We start from the raw sequence: 17,814 nt of genomic DNA, 5'->3' as shown, positions 1-17,814 counted from the left end.
TTTTTACTTTTATTTATACATATTAGTCATCTTTTTTTTTAGACTTTGGTAAAAACATAACGAGAAAAAAGATTTTGTTTGCTATTTGTATTTTGTCTTGTGTATTCTGTAACAAACAAGTAGTAAATGATTATGTATTCAAAAAAGGAAAAAAAAAGAAAAGAAAATAGTGACTTATTCTCATGTAAATTGTATTTAATTTTGACCAAAGTACATTACTTAAACATTAATTTTTAATTCAACATGTGAATATGTTCTTTATCATATTGCATCCTCATTTATAAGTGAAATATATTTGTAATTTCCCTTTATAATAATATATTTTCTCCAATTTTAATATCAGGTGTATCCAGATTAAGTAGAATGATTTTGAAGTATTTCTTTTTCTATTGTCTATAAGATTTGGCATGATCTGTTTTTTGAAATTATCTTTTACTTTTACTTATAAATATTAGTTGTTTTTTTTTTTTGAGACTTTGGAAAAAATAAAATAAGAAATTAACTGATCGAAGTATTCTATAATAGACATACTTCTATCTGACAATGTGAATGTTACTTTCTTTGCATTATTACTATTATTATTGCCTAATATTTCATTGTAGCAATTGTCTGATTTCTGAATGTATTTATCTTCTTTCGTTCTTTCTGAGGTTTTTGTTCTCAGTCCTTATGTTAAATATTATTATTGTCATTAAATTTAGCCTTTTAATTCTGTGAAGGCAAAAGTGGAAACCTAATATACACATGTATATGTAAGAAAAATTAAAAAAAAAAAAAGAAGCCAAACTTGGTTTCGGTTTGGGCTGGCGGGGGGGAGAGAAGAGGACAGATTGAATGAGAGAATGTAGTAAGAGGCAGAGACTGGAGTGAAGCAAGTCCAGGAGGAAGCTGAGCCTCCTGCGAGAGTCCCCAGAAACACTGGCCAAAATATAGGCCATAGGATTGGGGGGTGATGCTACGTTTCCCATTATTTGAATTTCTAAGAACAGGACGTCTTACTGCATAAAGCCATAGACCTTGGGGATATGTAGGTAACAGATGCCTTGACACATAAGTGGTGACAGACTCCAGGACCCCCCTCCCCAGATACTCTGACTCAGTTGGTCCGGAGTCATGTCCAGGAGTCAGTATTCTTCACTAGCTTCCCACATAACTCCAATGTGCAGCCAGGTTTAGGAATTATTGGCTCCATCTCATTTTTTTTTCTATCTGAAGAAACCGAGGCAGCGGCTGGGGAAGGGAGGCTGCTTAATGGCTCGTCCCAGGTCTGGCGGGTCTCCTCTGGAGCGGACCCGAGGGTGGAGGCAAGCCCTCTTCTCTCTCTAGCGCAGTGATCCTCAACCGGCCAGCAGCGGCCCACTGGGGTGCCATGAACATTTTTAAACTTTAATTGTTTTTGAAAGAAGCTCAAAGCACAGTAAGTATGTTCTTTTTCTTTTAACTCTTTTTTTTGATCAACATCATTTAAGTGTGCCCTGGAGATTTAACTGCAGGTTCAAGTGTGCCCTGAGATAAGGTTGAACCACACTGCTCTGGGGCATACTTCTCACAGATACGCTTCCCATCCAAAACAAAAACGCAGCACAATGGTGCGTTGGTGCAGAGCATCTGGGGTGACAAATGGTTCTTGGAGGGCCTCTCCACGCTTCTTGTGACATTTTCTCAGATGAAAACACCCTGCTTCGGCCTGAGAAAGAGCGCCAAGGTGAGCGCTTCTGCATTCCCTGGTCCCCTGGCCTCCGGCAGCTTTGTGAGAGGTTTTATTGTAACTGCTGATCCACCCAGTGGAGGCCAAGAGGGAGCACTTTTCTAGAAAAACGGCTTTGTGGATCCACATGATCCTCCAGACCCAATGACTCTTTATGTCCTCGAACAAAGAAAATTCGTACTGGATAAGCACTTTTGACATGACCATGTACGCGTGTAAGCAGTTGCCAGCTGCACTCAATTGTCCATCCATCCCCAGCCCTCTTTCAGTCTGCTGTCTCGGCCTGACAGGCAAAATGACCTTTCTGTATTTCCAACTGTAGTCCCAGGTTGCAGCCATCTCTGTGTATGTGGCCCTGAAAAAGCCACCAGATGCTGGGACAGGTTTTCTGTCTGGTCATCAGTAACATTTTCCCTCTAGTCCTCCACGCTGCTGGTCACCCCTTGAGGCCACCCCACTTTATAAGAACTGTTGGCTCTTGCTGTCTGTGACAGAAAACCCCACACCCTCCTCGTCCAGCCTCGCCAGCCTGAGTTGCCGCCATCCCTTCACCCAGGTGGCTGCTACTGTGCGGCCAGGGCTCAGGGACCAGTGCCTTTGGAACTTTGAGTTCCACTGCCAACAAGAATAACATTTTTTGAGTAGGCAATTCCCAAGGCAAAAACAGCAGGCCTTTTAGGCAGAAGAGAGACCCTAGACAAGATACCGTTTTCCCTGGGAAGTCCTCTCTACCCACTCTGGCTTCTGCTCTAGATCCTCGGCAATGCCAAGGCTTGTGTTGTGATTTACTTGGTTTCATTACCTCTCCCCAAGCAGACAGCTGCCTGACCACTCTATGTTGTGTTTCTCTATATCTTCAGACCTAGTAAGGCTCTGACTCAAAGGGGTATTGGACCCACATTAGTTGAACAATTGAGGGAATGAATGCGTCCCATTTACTGTGGTGAGATTACATCTCTAGGATGACGGAGAGGGCCGCCCAGGCCAGGCGGGTTGAGTTAGGGGTTCTGGCCCCTGTGTTCAAAGACCAGAGTACAAGTGCTCTCGTAATGAGCTGATGGCTTCATGTTTCTTGGTCACTTAGAGTCTAGGCTTTCCCCTAAATATGATGCTGGGTCAAATTTGGCCTCTAGGATTCGGGTAGGATAAGACCAGCATGTTGGAGGTAGTTCCTGGGAGTTCTCCACTCACTGGGCTTGCTCTTGCTTGGGCCCTCATCTTTTATAACCTTTGGTACGTAGTGATGTGTGCAAAACCAAGGACATACTCACCTGTCCCCCACCCTCACCAATGGCCCCTTTGTATTAGTTGGCTAGGATTGCCTCAAACAAGTATCATAGACCATGTGCTTTACACACATGTCGTCTCACAGTTCTGGAGGCTGGAAGCCCAGGATCAAGGTGTCAGCTAGGCTGGTTTCCTCCGAGCCCTTTGCCCGTTGGCTTGCAGGCAGCCATCATCTCCTGGTGTCCTCATGTGGTCTTCCCTCTGAGGCGGTGTCCTAATCTCTTATAAGGATGCCAATCATAAGGGATTAAGGCCTACTGACCTCATTTTAAGGTAACTACCTTTTTCAAGACCTGATCTCCAAATGCAGTCACCTTCAGATGCCTTGGGGGTTGGCCCTGCAATGTATGAATTTGGGGCAGACACTGTTCCGTCCACACAGGCCCTGAGGTTTGCACTATCTCTGTGGTAATCAGCCACGCTGCAGTGAACGTCTGTTTGCACTTTGTTGGTGTGCACACGGGGTGACAGCGTCAACACGAGAAGAGGCACCGCAGGATTCGGGTAAAGAAATGTGCTTTCAGCCACCCGAGTGCTTTCGTTCCCTGACGGTTGTATGAATGTTTCCCTCCCTGGTATTCTGTAACAGTTCTCTTTGCCCACATTCTCATCAGTGTGTGGTATTACCAGCCTTTCATATTTTCACCAACCAATTAGGGTGAAAAAATGTACAGAGAAAGGTAATTCTCCCTCCCAGGCCTGCCCTCAGCTCTTTGGTTTCATTCCTTGGAGACAGCCACTGTCAGCTTCTTACACAGCTTTTTAGAGAAACCGTGCCCTGCATCGGACTTTTCAGCTTGTTGCAAATTTATCATAACATAAACATTTGTCTAGGTTATAACAGAAACTTCCTAAAAGTTGTTTTTAAAAGCTACATAAGCTGGGCACAGTGACCTACGCCTGTAATCCTAGCACTCAGGGAGGCCAAGATGGGTTATTGTCTGAGTTCAGGAGTCTGACACCAGCCTGAGCCAGAGTGAGACCCCATCTCTTAAAAAAAACAAAAATAGCCAGGCACTGTGGCAGCTGTCTGAAGTCTCAGCTACTCGGGAGTCTGAGGCAAGAGGATCAACGGAGCCCAAGAGTTTGAGGTTGCTGTGAGCTATGATGTTATAGCACTCTACCTGAGTTGACAGAGTAAGACTTTGTCTCAAAAAAAAAAAAAAAAAAAAGGCTACATAATATTCTGTGAGTGAATGTATGATATTAATAGTTTTGAAAAACATTCTGTAATTGCTGGGCATTACATCACTGCTGCTTCATTTAAAAATTTTTTTCTTTTAGAAAATTTGGAAGTACAGAAGAATAAGGCATCTCTAATCCTAGCCCTGGTTGTTTTATTGTATTCTAGTTTTTGTTCTGTAGGTTTGGCATTTTTTCGTATTTCTAGTTGTTATTTTGTATAGGTCTTTGTTTTCACAAGTGTCTGATACTTCCTATAGAGTTTGGGATTTTAAAGGTACAGCGTGAGAATGTGCCCATTTCCTGACATCTTCCATCCCTTTCGCTTCCACTCCAAGGAGCAAAACATGAATGAAAACCAGTGAAGTAGTGGGGGTTGACTTGACTAGGGGCTAGTGATTTATTTAATTTTTTCAAGGTTAATCAATTGCAAAACTTAGCTCTTTAAAATTTAAATTACTTTACCATATCTCATAGTCCATCACAATGATAGATATTGAGGCCTCTTTCTCTGAACCATTCAACTCTCTGCCTGGTAAGTGACTGTTTAGCTTCTCAGTAAGTAGGATGTACTTATTTAGGAAATATGGACCTTTAAAGGCAAAATAACTCTTTTTGGTCTAATCTCAAACATATTCTTCCTAGTAAAGTATCTCAAGAATGGGAAAAAAAAGTATCCAATGTACTCAATATTACAATGAAATCAGTATTTAATTACCTATACATTCATAGGAATGATAAAACATAACTATAGTCCAGAAAGAAGGAGGGAAGAGGAGAGAAAGGGGAGGGAAGGGGGGAGTGAGAGGAGGGAGGGCATTGGGGGGGACCTCACCTAATGTGCATAATGCAATGATACATTTCAAAACTTTTCAGAATAGAGTATAAATGTTTTGCCACAACAAATAAGTAAGCGAGGAGATGGTTATGTTAATCAGTTAGATGTAAGCATTCCACATTATATTTCAAATCAGCACATTATACCCCATAAAGGCATTAATGTTCACAGTTATGATTTAATAAAGAATTTTAAAAAAGAGAATAGAAGTTGAATGGTCTCCAAACTTACCGAGCAGCCTCTTTTAAAAAAAGACCGAGTTCCTTTTTTCTCTAGCTCAGTAAACTTAAATTGCCACTAATGGAGATTATTTATCAATAATTTCAATATCAGGAAAAAGAATCTCTGTGGAAAAGACTAATAAAATTCATCCAACCCCCAAACCTTCAGGGACCTTTAAAAATCAATCTACAAGCGTATGTTGCATCAATAGGTCTCATTTGAATAAAGTATTTAAATCCAAATACATTTGAAGTTTATTTTGTCAATGCTAAATATAACTGAAGGTGAAATACTGAGCTTGCTTAACATCAGTTTGGCATTTTAAAAGTTTTAAGACTTGAAATAATGACTTGCAAACAGGATTCTAATGATACTTAAAAGAAAAAAAAAAAATTCAAAAAGCCCGGTGAGCACAGGGCAGCCCCGACCTGAATAATCACATGCATACATAGCTTACATGAACTCACTACAGTCATCTGAACTTCAGTTCCCACAAGGGAACGTGTGAAACAAATATTTCTAGAAGATGGCATAATTTAAAACCCCAATGTGCTGCCTTTGGGAGGTTGCTGAATCACTGAGTTTTGTGAATCTGAAGCAGTGAGAGCGGCAGAATTACCAGAAAGTGCTGAGAGGAAGCTTTGCAGACTGAGCAGGGGTAGGGAGAGTGAACGTGCCAGTCCCGCCTTTGTGTTTGTCTAGCAGCTTGGGGGAACAGGTCAGCGAGGGACTTCTCCGTCGGTCGGGGTTTTCAGGCTTTAGAGCATTCACTCTCAGGTCTTATTTAAAGTCTACAGTTTGCAGTACCTCCTGAAGTACATTTAAGAGAAAACCAGAATGCAGTCCGCGAAACACATGAGAAATAACTGAACCTTTCTCGATTATGAACGGTAGATCACCACCTTCCTCTGTCCAAATGGTCTCAAATTCTTGAATAGAATTTTTCTGAAGTGGTGTGAAGTAGTGCCATCTCGTGGCCATTTGAGGTAATTTCAGGCGCCTCTTCCATAATTGAATTACGAAGTCAAGTGTGCATTAGTTTGTTCATTCATTTCATGTATACTGAGTACTTAGCAATTGCCACTTTAATCTCTCCAGTATTTCTTTTGAACATTGATAGTCTGTTAGACTAAAGGTCATATTTTAAGACTGTGTTCCTTAAGGGTCAAATACTGATGCTTCCCACTGTCCACTTCCCATACTTCAGTAAAATCAAAACTAGGAAGAGGACAGTGCAAAGGGCCCAAAGGAATAGAGGTGTTGGAGGCAAAATAGCTTCCTTTAAGGCTTATTTCTGCTTTGCTTGCTGTGTGTCCCCGAAGAAAGTGAGCAATCTCTCTGAATACTTTCCATCTTCGGTGGAATAACAGCAATAATTACCCCTCAGAATTGTGGGGTGAAATGAATTGAATCATAATGTGAATTATGAAGCTGATAGAATCCTGAAATGTTGATATATTGAAAGTTGTCAAGTCATTGTGATATGGGGACATCTATGTTTTTTTGGATGTCAATTTTCTCATCTGTAAAAGGTTTTATTAACAAGCTGAGCAGCACTGTTGCTTCCATTTCTAACATTCTATAATTTGATGTTTTCTTTCACACGCTTGTGAATCTCTTTATTTCCAGTACTAAGCTTCTCAGCCTGTGTTGGTGTGAACTTATTTTTTTGCTTATAACTTCATAGCGTTTTGTTTCCTGGCTAATAAGTTCTGAGTGACTTAAAGGAAAATGCAGGCCTTTAGACATTATCTTCCATCACTGAAATTGCAGTTTTATAGTTAGAGCAGTTAGGCAAGTTTCTGAATTTAGAAAGAAACAAACATTTTGACAAATATTTAAGCCTCCCTGCATCTAGCAGGTGCAGTAAAGAAATGCCTTGTTCCCACCCAGAAGTACAACGTGAGCATTGGTCCTCTTCTGGCCCAAGACTACTGAGCTGAGCCATGCAGGGAATTAATCTTCCTTTCTAGGTCTTCCTCCCAGATCATTTGTTTCTCAACCAAACAGGAGACTTGGATAAACATCACAGAGTGAGTTTATGCCTTACTGCCATAGGGGAAACTATTAGAATGCAACATAACTTTTAGGCAGTTCTGTTCTTTATTTCCTCCTTTACTTTGTTCTTTCTTGTGATTAGTTTCCTAAATATTGGCAGACTAATTTCAGACCTTCATGAAAAGAGGTGACATTGAGTTTCGTCCCATGTTTTATTGGTATTTCACACTTTGTAAAGTCACTCTGTAAAACCCTTTCTGGTACATTCCCTCCTTTGTTTTCCCACCCCAACAGTCTGAAGTTAGTAGAACCAGGTGTTGAGAGCTGTTTTTTAAATTAGGAGCCTGAGGCTGGAAGACACTGAGGCACTTTCCTGTGGACACACCCCCAGCCAGTGACGGCATCAGGGTTGGAACTCTGTGGTTTCTTCTCCGGCTTATGCGTTTTCTTCTCCGTGTTGTCAAACTGGGTAAGCCCATTTCAAGAATTATACTGAAAATTCTTCTTGTGCCATTAGTTTGAATAAGGGGTAGTTAGAATTTTTTAAAGCTTTGTTAATCTCTGAGGGATAATCCCTTTAAAGAGACAGAAAGGCCAACAGTCTTGGGTTGCAATTCCCCAGGGGCAGACCCTGAGCTGATGAGGCAATTTTAAGTTAAAGTAGCTTGCTTGGGACAGGATACCAGGAGGGATTTGGAAGGGGGAAGTGAGATAGGGAAGGGAAGCAAAATAATACAGGTACGTTAATTAATAGATGACCACTTTGAGAAACTGGGGTTCAGTCTTCTGGATACCCTTGGGAGACAGTGCAGAGGACACTCCAGAGCTGTCCCACCCAGAAGAGGATGCTAGGGCAGGTGTCCTCAAACTATGGCCCGTGGGCCACATGCAGCCCACCTAGGACATTTATCCGGCCTGCTGGGTGTTTTTGCGGCCGCCACTGCCTGTCCTGCTTAGCAGCCAACTCGTCCCGGGGCCCGCAGTCCGGCCCTCCAATGGTCTGAGGGACAGTGAACTGGCCCCCTGTTTAAAAAGTTTGAGGATCCCTGTGCTAGGGTTTCATGGACCAATGCTCATTTGTCAGGGGGACAACTCCCAGCACCATGGGATGTCCTGCAAGTAGGTCAAGTATTCTCAGCAGCTCTGAGGGTCCCTGGGCTGAGTTACTGGGGATTGCAGTAAGAAGCTATGGCGTGCATAGTAAATGATTCTGTAGGATGTGGGAAGGTCACTCTGGCTAAGTCCCTGCACCAGTGCACCTACTTTTCCTGTATTTTATGGGATTACTGACTGTGAGTCCCATGTCTGGCACCGTGCAATGTGCTGAGACAGATAAAAAATAAAAGGGAGGAGGGGGGAGGCGGGGTGGAGGGAGCATAATCAGTGGGACCTCATCTATGGTGCATATTGCAGGGACACATGTCAAATGTATTAAGAGTAGAGTATAAATGTCTTAACACAACAGTTAAGTAAGTGAGGTAAAGACTGCATTAACCAGTTTGAGGTAAGCATTCCAAATTGGATATAAAATCAGCACATTGTACCCCGTAAATGCAATAATATACACAGTTATGATTTAATAAATAAAAATAAATTAAGGCATACATTAAAAAATAAAAGAAAAGACTTTTTCTTCTCACAATAGTCTAATTAAAAAATACATACACATTTGAAAAAGTAGCATAGTAAGAAAGTGTGTCATGAATTGTCAGAACGAGTAAAGTGGACATCAAGTACTGTAAGGGCTCAGAGAAGGGAGTGATCAGCCACAAAAGACTTACTTGAGGAGTAATTCCAAGGCTGTTGGGATTTGGGTGGGAAGAATGAAGACTAGATATGGGATTGAATGAAAAGTATAGGCAGGAATACTATGTCATTCTCACCTGTCCTCACCTGACAGTGTGATGTCGACTATCTCCCCCTTTTATCAAATTAATATATGCAGATAACTTAAAAGAAAAAATAGTTTAGAGGCTTATGATAGGGTATAATTAGAGGTAGATCTAATATTTTAAAAATAAGTGATTAAAAAATTGGCTTACACATTCAAAGTGACTAAGGTACTATTACTTCTAAAGATGGATGGGGGTGCAGTTAAAGCCATGCTTAAAGTTTATAGCCCAAAATTTACATATAGGAGAGAACAAAATCTAAAAATACATGAGCTACAAATAACAAGGGTGAAAGGGAAAATTAATGAAATAGAAAATAAGAAAGGAGCTCAGTAAAACTGAAAGCTGGTTTTTGAAAAGGAGTAATAAAATTAATAAATTCCTAGATAGAAAAATAGGTAGAAAGCACAAATAGTTATTATCATGAATCAAAAAGGATCCTGCCGCAAACATTGGTGTCTGACTACAGCCTGCAGCTGATTATGAATGCTCACTTGTGGCAGCTGATATCTCAAAAATTATGCACAGACTTTTTTTCCTCATCAGCTTTCATTAGTGTTTGTGTAGTTAATATGTGACCCAAGACAACTCTCAGATAAACACTCATAGGCAGCCTCAGGCCAGGGTTGGATGCCCCTGAGAGATTGTAAGAATACCACGAGCAGGGTGGCACCTGTGGCTCAAAGGAGTAGGGCGCCGGCCCCATATGCTGGAGGTGGTGGGTTCAAACCCAGCCCTGGCCAAAAACTGCAAAAAAGAGAATACCATGAGCAGCTTTAAACAGTAAGTTTGATAACTTAGATGAAATTGACATTTCTTTAAAAACCGTAACTGAAGAAAACTGACGCAAGAAGAAATAAGAATATCAGAATAATCTTGTAACTAAGTAAATTGGATTTATTAAGGTTGTAATTAACAACCTTCCCACAAACAAAACTTTAGGCTCACAACTTACACCAGTGAATCCTTCCAAATAGTTAATGCTAAACTTTTGTGCTTTTTTTTTTTTTCCTGCAGTTTTTGGCAGGGGCTGTGTTTGAACCCACCACCTCTGGTATATGGGGCCAGCGCCCTATTCCTTTGAGCCAAAGGCACCACCCTAAATTTTTGTGCTTTTTCAACAAATAGGAAAGAACAACAAAAATAATCTCTAGTGCTTGAATAACCTTGATACCAAAACATGATAAAAATTGTAAGAAAACTACAGTAGAGGGCAGTGTCAATGGCTCAAAAGGGTAGGGCACTGGCCTCATATGCTGGAGGTGGTGGGTTCAAACCCAGCCCCAGCCAAAAAAAAAAAAAAAAGAAAAGAAAAGAGAAAACTACAGTAGAGTCTTACCCCCAAATCCTAAAGAAAATATTAACAAAGTGAGTTGAGCATTATGTCAAAAGGATAATTAGTCTTTCCCAAGTTGGTTTATTTTGGGAATGTCCGTTTGGTCTAGTATTCAAAAACTAATTAGTATGATTAACATGTTTACAGAAAAATAAAGAAAAATTATGATCATTTTAGTAAATGCATAAAAAAACAATTGGAAGCATTTATATCTACTCATGATGTTAAAGTCCTTGGCAGATTAGGAATAGAAAGGAGATTCCTGTGTCTAACGAATAGGCACAAAACCCGTAGCAGTCAACACACGCGATGGTGACGTGTTGAAGGCTTTCCCCTTAAACTGGGGAGAGGAAACATGGATCAGAGTTCCCAGTAAAGGCAATAAGGCAAGAAAAAGAGAAATGAAAATGTTGGAAAGGAAGAAATAATTTTTTATTAAATATAGATGTTATAACCTTATATATAGAAAATCCTATAGAAAAGACAAATTGTCAGAATTGATAAGCAGGTTTAGCAAAGTCATGAAGTACGAGGTCTATATACAAAGGTACTTCTACAATAGTAAATATGAAAGAAAAAGCAAAAAATTCAGATTAATACCTATATATTCTAGGACTCCATTTTGTATAAAGTTCAAAACCCAAGAGAAACTAAAGTATATCCTTAGAAATCATGCTAGTTACTTCTGAGGAAGAGGGAGGGGTGCGTCTAGGGCTCTGGTAATACTGTATTTCTCAATTGAGATAGTTGTTACACAGACATTCACTTTGGGACAATTGAGCTATACATTTATGTTTTGTTCACTTATCCGCATATAGGTGAACATTTAACATAATAAAATTTAAAAGTCAGGTAGGTCAGCTTAGTAAGCAATGGCATCTATAAACAAAATACAATTCCAGCTTTCAAAACATTACACGCTCTGAATGCAATTGGAAGAAAATCAAGTAGTGTTAATTTACAGCCATAGAATTCCGCAATCAAATTGTGTCCCAAATATGACGACACACAATGATACAATGATGTATAAGACCTAGGTGGACACAGAAGTGGACAGTGCTCAAGGAGCAGTTGTGATACTAGGTAGAAATCTGACAGCAATTGAAGGAAGGGGACCAAGACAGATTATTTAGCTTTGTATAAATAATGAAACCCAAGTGTGTGCCTTTAAGAACGTTTGGAATGCAGCAGACAAATGGCTTCTTCCCTCCTCTCTGGTGACAGCTGTGTCCTCAGTGGTGTAATTATGTGTGCAGGTGCTGCGGCTGCCCTAACTGATTACTATCTCTGCCTGGAGAAATTCAGGGTCTGAAAAAGGTGCCTGCCAGGTTGACCTGGGGCTGGTGATCTTGGCAGCCTGTGGCTTAGATTCCCTCCCAGCACCGTGCTCTGCCCCCTTGAGCTCCCCAGAGGCAAGCAGCTTCAAATCTCTTTCTTCTATTATTTTATCTCCATATTTCTACTTATAGTTCTACTGACTTTTTTTTAAATTATTTTTTGAGGCAGTCTTGGTAGAGTGCTATGACATCACAGCACGCAGCAACCTCAAACTCTTGGGCTTAAGCGATTCTCTTGCCTTAGCCTACCAAGTTAGCTGGGACTACAGGCGCCCCCCACAATGCCCTGCTGTGTTTTGGTTGTAGTTGTCAGTGTTGTTTGGCAGGCCTGGGCTGGATTCGAACCTGCCAGCTCCGGTGTATGTGGCTGGCGCCCTAGCTGTTGAGCTACAGGCTCCAAGCCTACTGACATTTTTTGATTGACTAATTTTAGACCTTATCTGTTGACTTCCTATTATGGCAGTTTGTAACTTTTTTAAACCCCTAAACACTTCATCCCTCTACTACTTCCTCCTAATAGCTGATATTTATATCATGTTACCATGTAAATATTGTCCACTCTTAAGACAAGAGGTGTACTATGATTGTACTTCTTTTCTCAAACAACTTCTATTTTATGTAGATTAATAATAGTCCTTTCTTTATCCAGTTTTCTTTGTACCTATTGGCAATCCTTCCCAACTATTATACGGATCTCTTAAATGCATCTCAATAATGTTTCTCCTGTGGTCAATCCCTTAAGGTCATTGATCAATTCACTTTTCACTTTTTCCCTAGAGGTTTCTTCTCAGAAACCTGCTCTCCTCCAATCTAGACTCTCTGCTCTCCTGGTTGCCTGCTTGCTTTCATCCACCTGGGACCACTCTCCTATATCCAGTCCCCTATTTCTTGGGATCTGCGTATTATTCTGTTTTGGTTTATTCCATTCTTTGAATTCTAGCCTATTCAAAACTTTGTTAAAAGGTTGATTTGGTATAGAATTTATGGATGAAAGCTATTTTCCTTCAGAGGCTTAAGGAAAAATGAAATTTTTTTCTTTTCATTTTCATTTCATTTTCTATACAATTGCTTCATTGTATGCTGGCTTTATTTTTTGCTCTCAATATTTTTCTTTATAGAAATGCTTAATGTTTTGATGTTTCTTTATAATCAGTCTTGGTGTGGGTGATTATTTACTATTCTGGACATTTGATAGATCCCTTCAATGTGGAGACTCAAGTTCCACAGTCCTGGGAAATTTGCTTTTATCATTTCTTTGAACGTTTCCTTCTTTTTCTGTCTGGTCTCCCTTTCTGGCGTTCTTATTAGTCAGCTGTTAATTTACAGTTCATTATTTCTATTGAATGTGAAAGTTTCACATGCCTAATTTCAATTTTTTTGTATTCTCTTACTGCTGCTTTTTTATGGCAACTTGTTCCCTTATATCAGAGGAAGAAGACTAGGAGGCAAGCAACAGTGATGCCTACATGATGAAAAAGTGCTATAAGACGTCGTGTGAGGGGACAGGGAGCATTTCCTTGTGGAGTGATGTCTACTCTGAGCCAGACTTAACTAAGCAAAGAGAAAGTAGGGAAGTACACATTTCAGGCAGAAGGAAAATCTTGAGTAAAAATCCCGAATAGAGCAGGAATGTGGGGCAGGAATGTGGCACTGAAGGTGGCCAGGTGAGCAGGGGACCAGAGTTGAGAGCAAGGGAGAGCACAGCTCATGATGAAGTACCTAACGTAAGCAAGAACCAGACCAGAGCCTTTGGCCAAATTAAAGATTTCAGTGTTTATCTTATGGGCATGAGAAGATCACTAACACTCAACCTTATGGGCAAAAGGTTCATAAGAAATAGGACATTTATATATTGCCAAAGTATCTTGCCACAAAATACGTATTGATCACAGAGGGAAAAACAGTAACTTTGAATAGAGAAACCTGGCAGACACCACCTTACCAAAGTGATCCAAGTTATCATCGCTGGTAATGGGATCAGTCAACAGCAGGTGTCTCCTCCTGTAACTCAGTAAGAAGGATACAGCATCACTCTGTGACACTCCTGCCAATAGTGCATACCTGGTTCTGATCATGGGAAAACATAAGACATGTTTTGGAGGGCCATTCTAGAAAATAGATGTTCTGTAACCTTTTAACAAAACATAACAATATAATAAAAGACAGGAAAAAACTGAGGAACTGTTCCAGGTTGAAAGAGACTACAGAGACATGGCAACTTGTGATGTGGCTTAGATCCTGGACCAGAACTTTTTTTCTGTTACTATAAAGGGCATGAGTGATCGAAGAAATTTTGCAAATTGTGCCATGGCTATCTAAAAGAATATCCCCAACCTTGCATGCTAAAATATTTGGGGAGATAAGGGTATTTTGTGTTCAATTTATTCTCAAATAGTTTAGGGGAAAAGCATATACATGTAGATACATTAGATAGATATTTAATCAGAAAAGAGAGACCGTGAAAGAGAATGGTAAATCGACCATGATAAAACAGGATAAAATATTTATATTGGAGAATCCAGGTACAATGAACTCTTCATGCTACATTTGCAACTTTTCTGCAGGTCTGAAGTCATTTCAATATTGAAAAAGAGACTGGTCAGGCTTCAGTAAGCAAAGCCATTGGAGAGAGGAAAAAAGGGAATACAGCATGGGGAGCCCAGTGCAGCCACTGAGAGAATACTTCTGGTAACTTGGTGCTGAGAGGTGGCCATGGCAATAGAGAGGAGCGGGTGGAATCAAGAGGTAGTTACAACATGAAATAGGAGTTGGTGAGGATGTAGGGCTGATGGATTTATAGGATCAGAGTTCAGAGTAGGCCATGGATTTGTAGTATCAGAGCTCAGGGAAGAGGTTAAGTCTGTAGATAAAAATTCAAGACTGTTTAGCACATAGATGGCGACCGAAGCCATGAGCATGGGTGAAGTTGCCTAAGAAAGTGAGTAAAACAGAGACAAGGGCAAAGAAAGCCCAACATTGAAAGATGGGTAGGAAGGCAAACAAACATATACAACCTTATGATTGAAAATGGAGATGTAAGCACGGGTATGCACATGGTGAAAATAATCACAAAAGGGTATCATATTCAGTTATGATATATTTGAAAATGCAGAGCATACAGATAACTTTCTGGCAAAATACAAATTAACAATGACAAAACCTGGGCAGATCATAACTGCAAAACAACTTGTAAGGTTATTAAAGATCTCTTTACCATTGTAAACATGAGTCAGGCTGCCAAGCTATTTTTTTATAGTTGACTTCTTTATAACAGAACATTTCTGCTTCTAAGATCTCCACCTTGGAAGCTTAACTTGGGAGCATAGTAAGAGTTTAAAAGAAATGATCAGAGAATTAAGGGGAGAATAAAAAAAATGCAGTGATATGATGACCTAAAAAGACGGGAAGGCTAATCCTTGCTTGGTTATTGTACCCATGTTAAACATTTTGCTGCTCCCTACTCAATGAGAGTCCTTAGCAGTGTCTTTAAATCAGTCAGAATGTGAGTACCAGAAGTTTGATACTTACAATTAATTATATAATGTGGAATGCTTAGTAGGCATTAAAGAGAGAAACTGTAGTATGAAAATGCAGGACTAGTCGTGGTCTCAGTTTCTAGGAATCAGCCATAAAATATCTGAGTACAAGACTAATACCTTTAGGCTGGGCCTGGTGGCTAGCACTCTGGGTGAGATGGGTGGATTGTCTGAGCTCACGAGTTTGAGACCACCCTGAGTCTCTAAAAATAGCCAGGCATTGTGGTGGGTGCCTATAGTCCCAGCTACTTGGGAGGCTGAGGCAAGAGAATCGCTTGAGCCCCAGAGTTTGAGGTTGCTGTGAGCTATGATGCCACAGCACTCTACTAAGGACAAAAAAGTGAGACTCTGTCTTCAATTAAAAAAAAAGAAAGAAAGAAAGAAAAAAAGAAATAAAAAGAAAAAAAAGACTAATATCTTCAAGAAGTTGGGGTTGGGTTGATTCCTCTTCCTCTCATTTTAAAACCAGACCAGGGGGATATGCTAACATCATTGTATGATTCCTCACAGATGGGAGACCAGGGAATCCTGGAAACAGACCAGGGTAGCAGCTAACCAGAGTCCCAGCAAAGGAAGCTGGTGGAGAGAAAGGCAGCCAGGAGGCCTTCCAGCGACTATGTGGGGCTCAGACTGATTTGGAGAGCTGTGGGAATCTCTCCTTGCTGATCTTTGGTTTGGAGCACTCTAAAAACAGAGTTCAGCTTCTGATGCTTGTCCTTGGGGGTAAGATGGGGGCTTGGACATACATAGGGCCCCTTATGTCTCCCTATTTGAGGCATTATTTTCCTCACTTCATTATTCTTGGCTGTTGAAGATATGAAATTGGAGCCTCCGTTCAGCTCACATGGTTATTAAGCTAACAAAGCCATGAATAGTAAAATGGTGCATTTATGGTATAAGACATAGATTTTCAATTGGCTTTCTTGTTTTGCAGAGGAGGAAATGGAGGTCAGGAGAGATGACCTGCCATAATTACTAAGCGGGATAGTTCATGTTACGGAAGAGATTTCTTGACTCTTAGGCCAATGTCTTTCCATTATTCAGGTTATATTCTGGGAGACTCATCAAGGTTTTCTTCTGGGAGGCAGCTAGAGGAAGAGTCCTTGGTTGGGCAGGGATGGCAGCAACCGTTGATGTGTACCAGGAGTAGGCCGGGAAGGAGGCCTGGGAGGCCCAGCTTCCTGAAGAGGGCTCTCCAGGAGGAAAGCCACTTGCCCACTTATAGTCTTCTACATCAGTAGGCTCTAACATTTTGGCACCAGGGACCAGTTGCATGCAAGATAATTTTTCTAACATTTTGGCACCAGGGACCAGTTGCATGAAAGATAATTTTTCCACAGACTTGGAGGGTGACATCTTGACCTTGGGTCATTAGAGCATTAGATTCTTATAAGGAGCATATGGCCTAGAGCTCTTGCCTGGGTAGTTTATAGGAGGGTTTGCGTTCCTGTGAGAATCTAATGCCCCCACTGATCTGACAGGAGGTGGCGCTCAGGCCATGCTGCAAGCAGTGAGGGAGCAGCTGTAAATACAGATGAAGTGTGGCCTGCTGGCTTGCGCTCCCCTCCTGCCGTGCAGCTTGGTTGCTAACAGGCCACAGACCAGTCCTGGCCCACAGCCCAGGGGTCGGGTCCTGCAGGTCTACATGGGGCCCTGAAGGGCACAGGCACGTGCTGGGGCTCCAAGAAGAACATGAGCCATTAAATGGCGATTTCTCTAAGAAGAGAAATCATGATGTATGTGTTTCTCTCATGATGTATGGTGTAGAGTTACCCTTACTCAATACTTGCTGACTGACTTGACTAAATATGGCAAGAAATTCCCTTTCACATAAACTGAAAATACAGATCACTTTTCTATTCTTTCCTGTGATTTTAGTTGATTGAATTCCTTAGGAGACTGTGTACTCTCTTGAGCTTAACCCTAGAATTCATTCTTCTCAGAGACCCTGCCTCCTGCTTCCATCCTTTGTATTATTTAAATGAGTTTGAAATTGCTCTGTTACCGGGAATCAAAATAAACTTCTTTTCTGTATTGTTTGGAATCCTTTATAATGGGCATAAGCCACCTGTATGAAAAAATTAAAAATAATAAGTTATATTATATACATATATAGGCTATTTACTTAATTCCTATACCCTATAAGGTTCAATCAGCAACTTGACTGGTGAATGGCTTTTGGTGCCAATTCTAAAATCTCATGAAAGATTCTGAGATTGACCTGATAGGATGAAGTAAAATAGAATAATGGCTCCTCCAAAGACGTCCACACCTAATCCTCAGAATGTTCCATGGTAAAGGGGAATTAAGATTGCAGATGGAATTAAGGTTGCTAATCATTTCAGATCATCCTAGATTATCTGGGTGGGCCCAATTAATCACAAGGATGAGAAATGAGAGCCTACACCTGCCACTGCTGGCATTGGAGATGAAGGCGCCCCTGCACCATGGAAGCCAGGCAGCTTCTAGAAGCTGGAT

Source organism: Otolemur garnettii, unplaced genomic scaffold (assembly GCF_000181295.1).
Source record: "Otolemur garnettii isolate 467f Iridium unplaced genomic scaffold, OtoGar3 scaffold00026, whole genome shotgun sequence".
In the NCBI taxonomy this organism is placed as follows: Eukaryota; Metazoa; Chordata; class Mammalia; order Primates; family Galagidae; genus Otolemur; species Otolemur garnettii.
The sequence above is the reverse complement of the archived record's forward strand: the minus strand, read 5'-3'. Positions refer to the sequence as shown.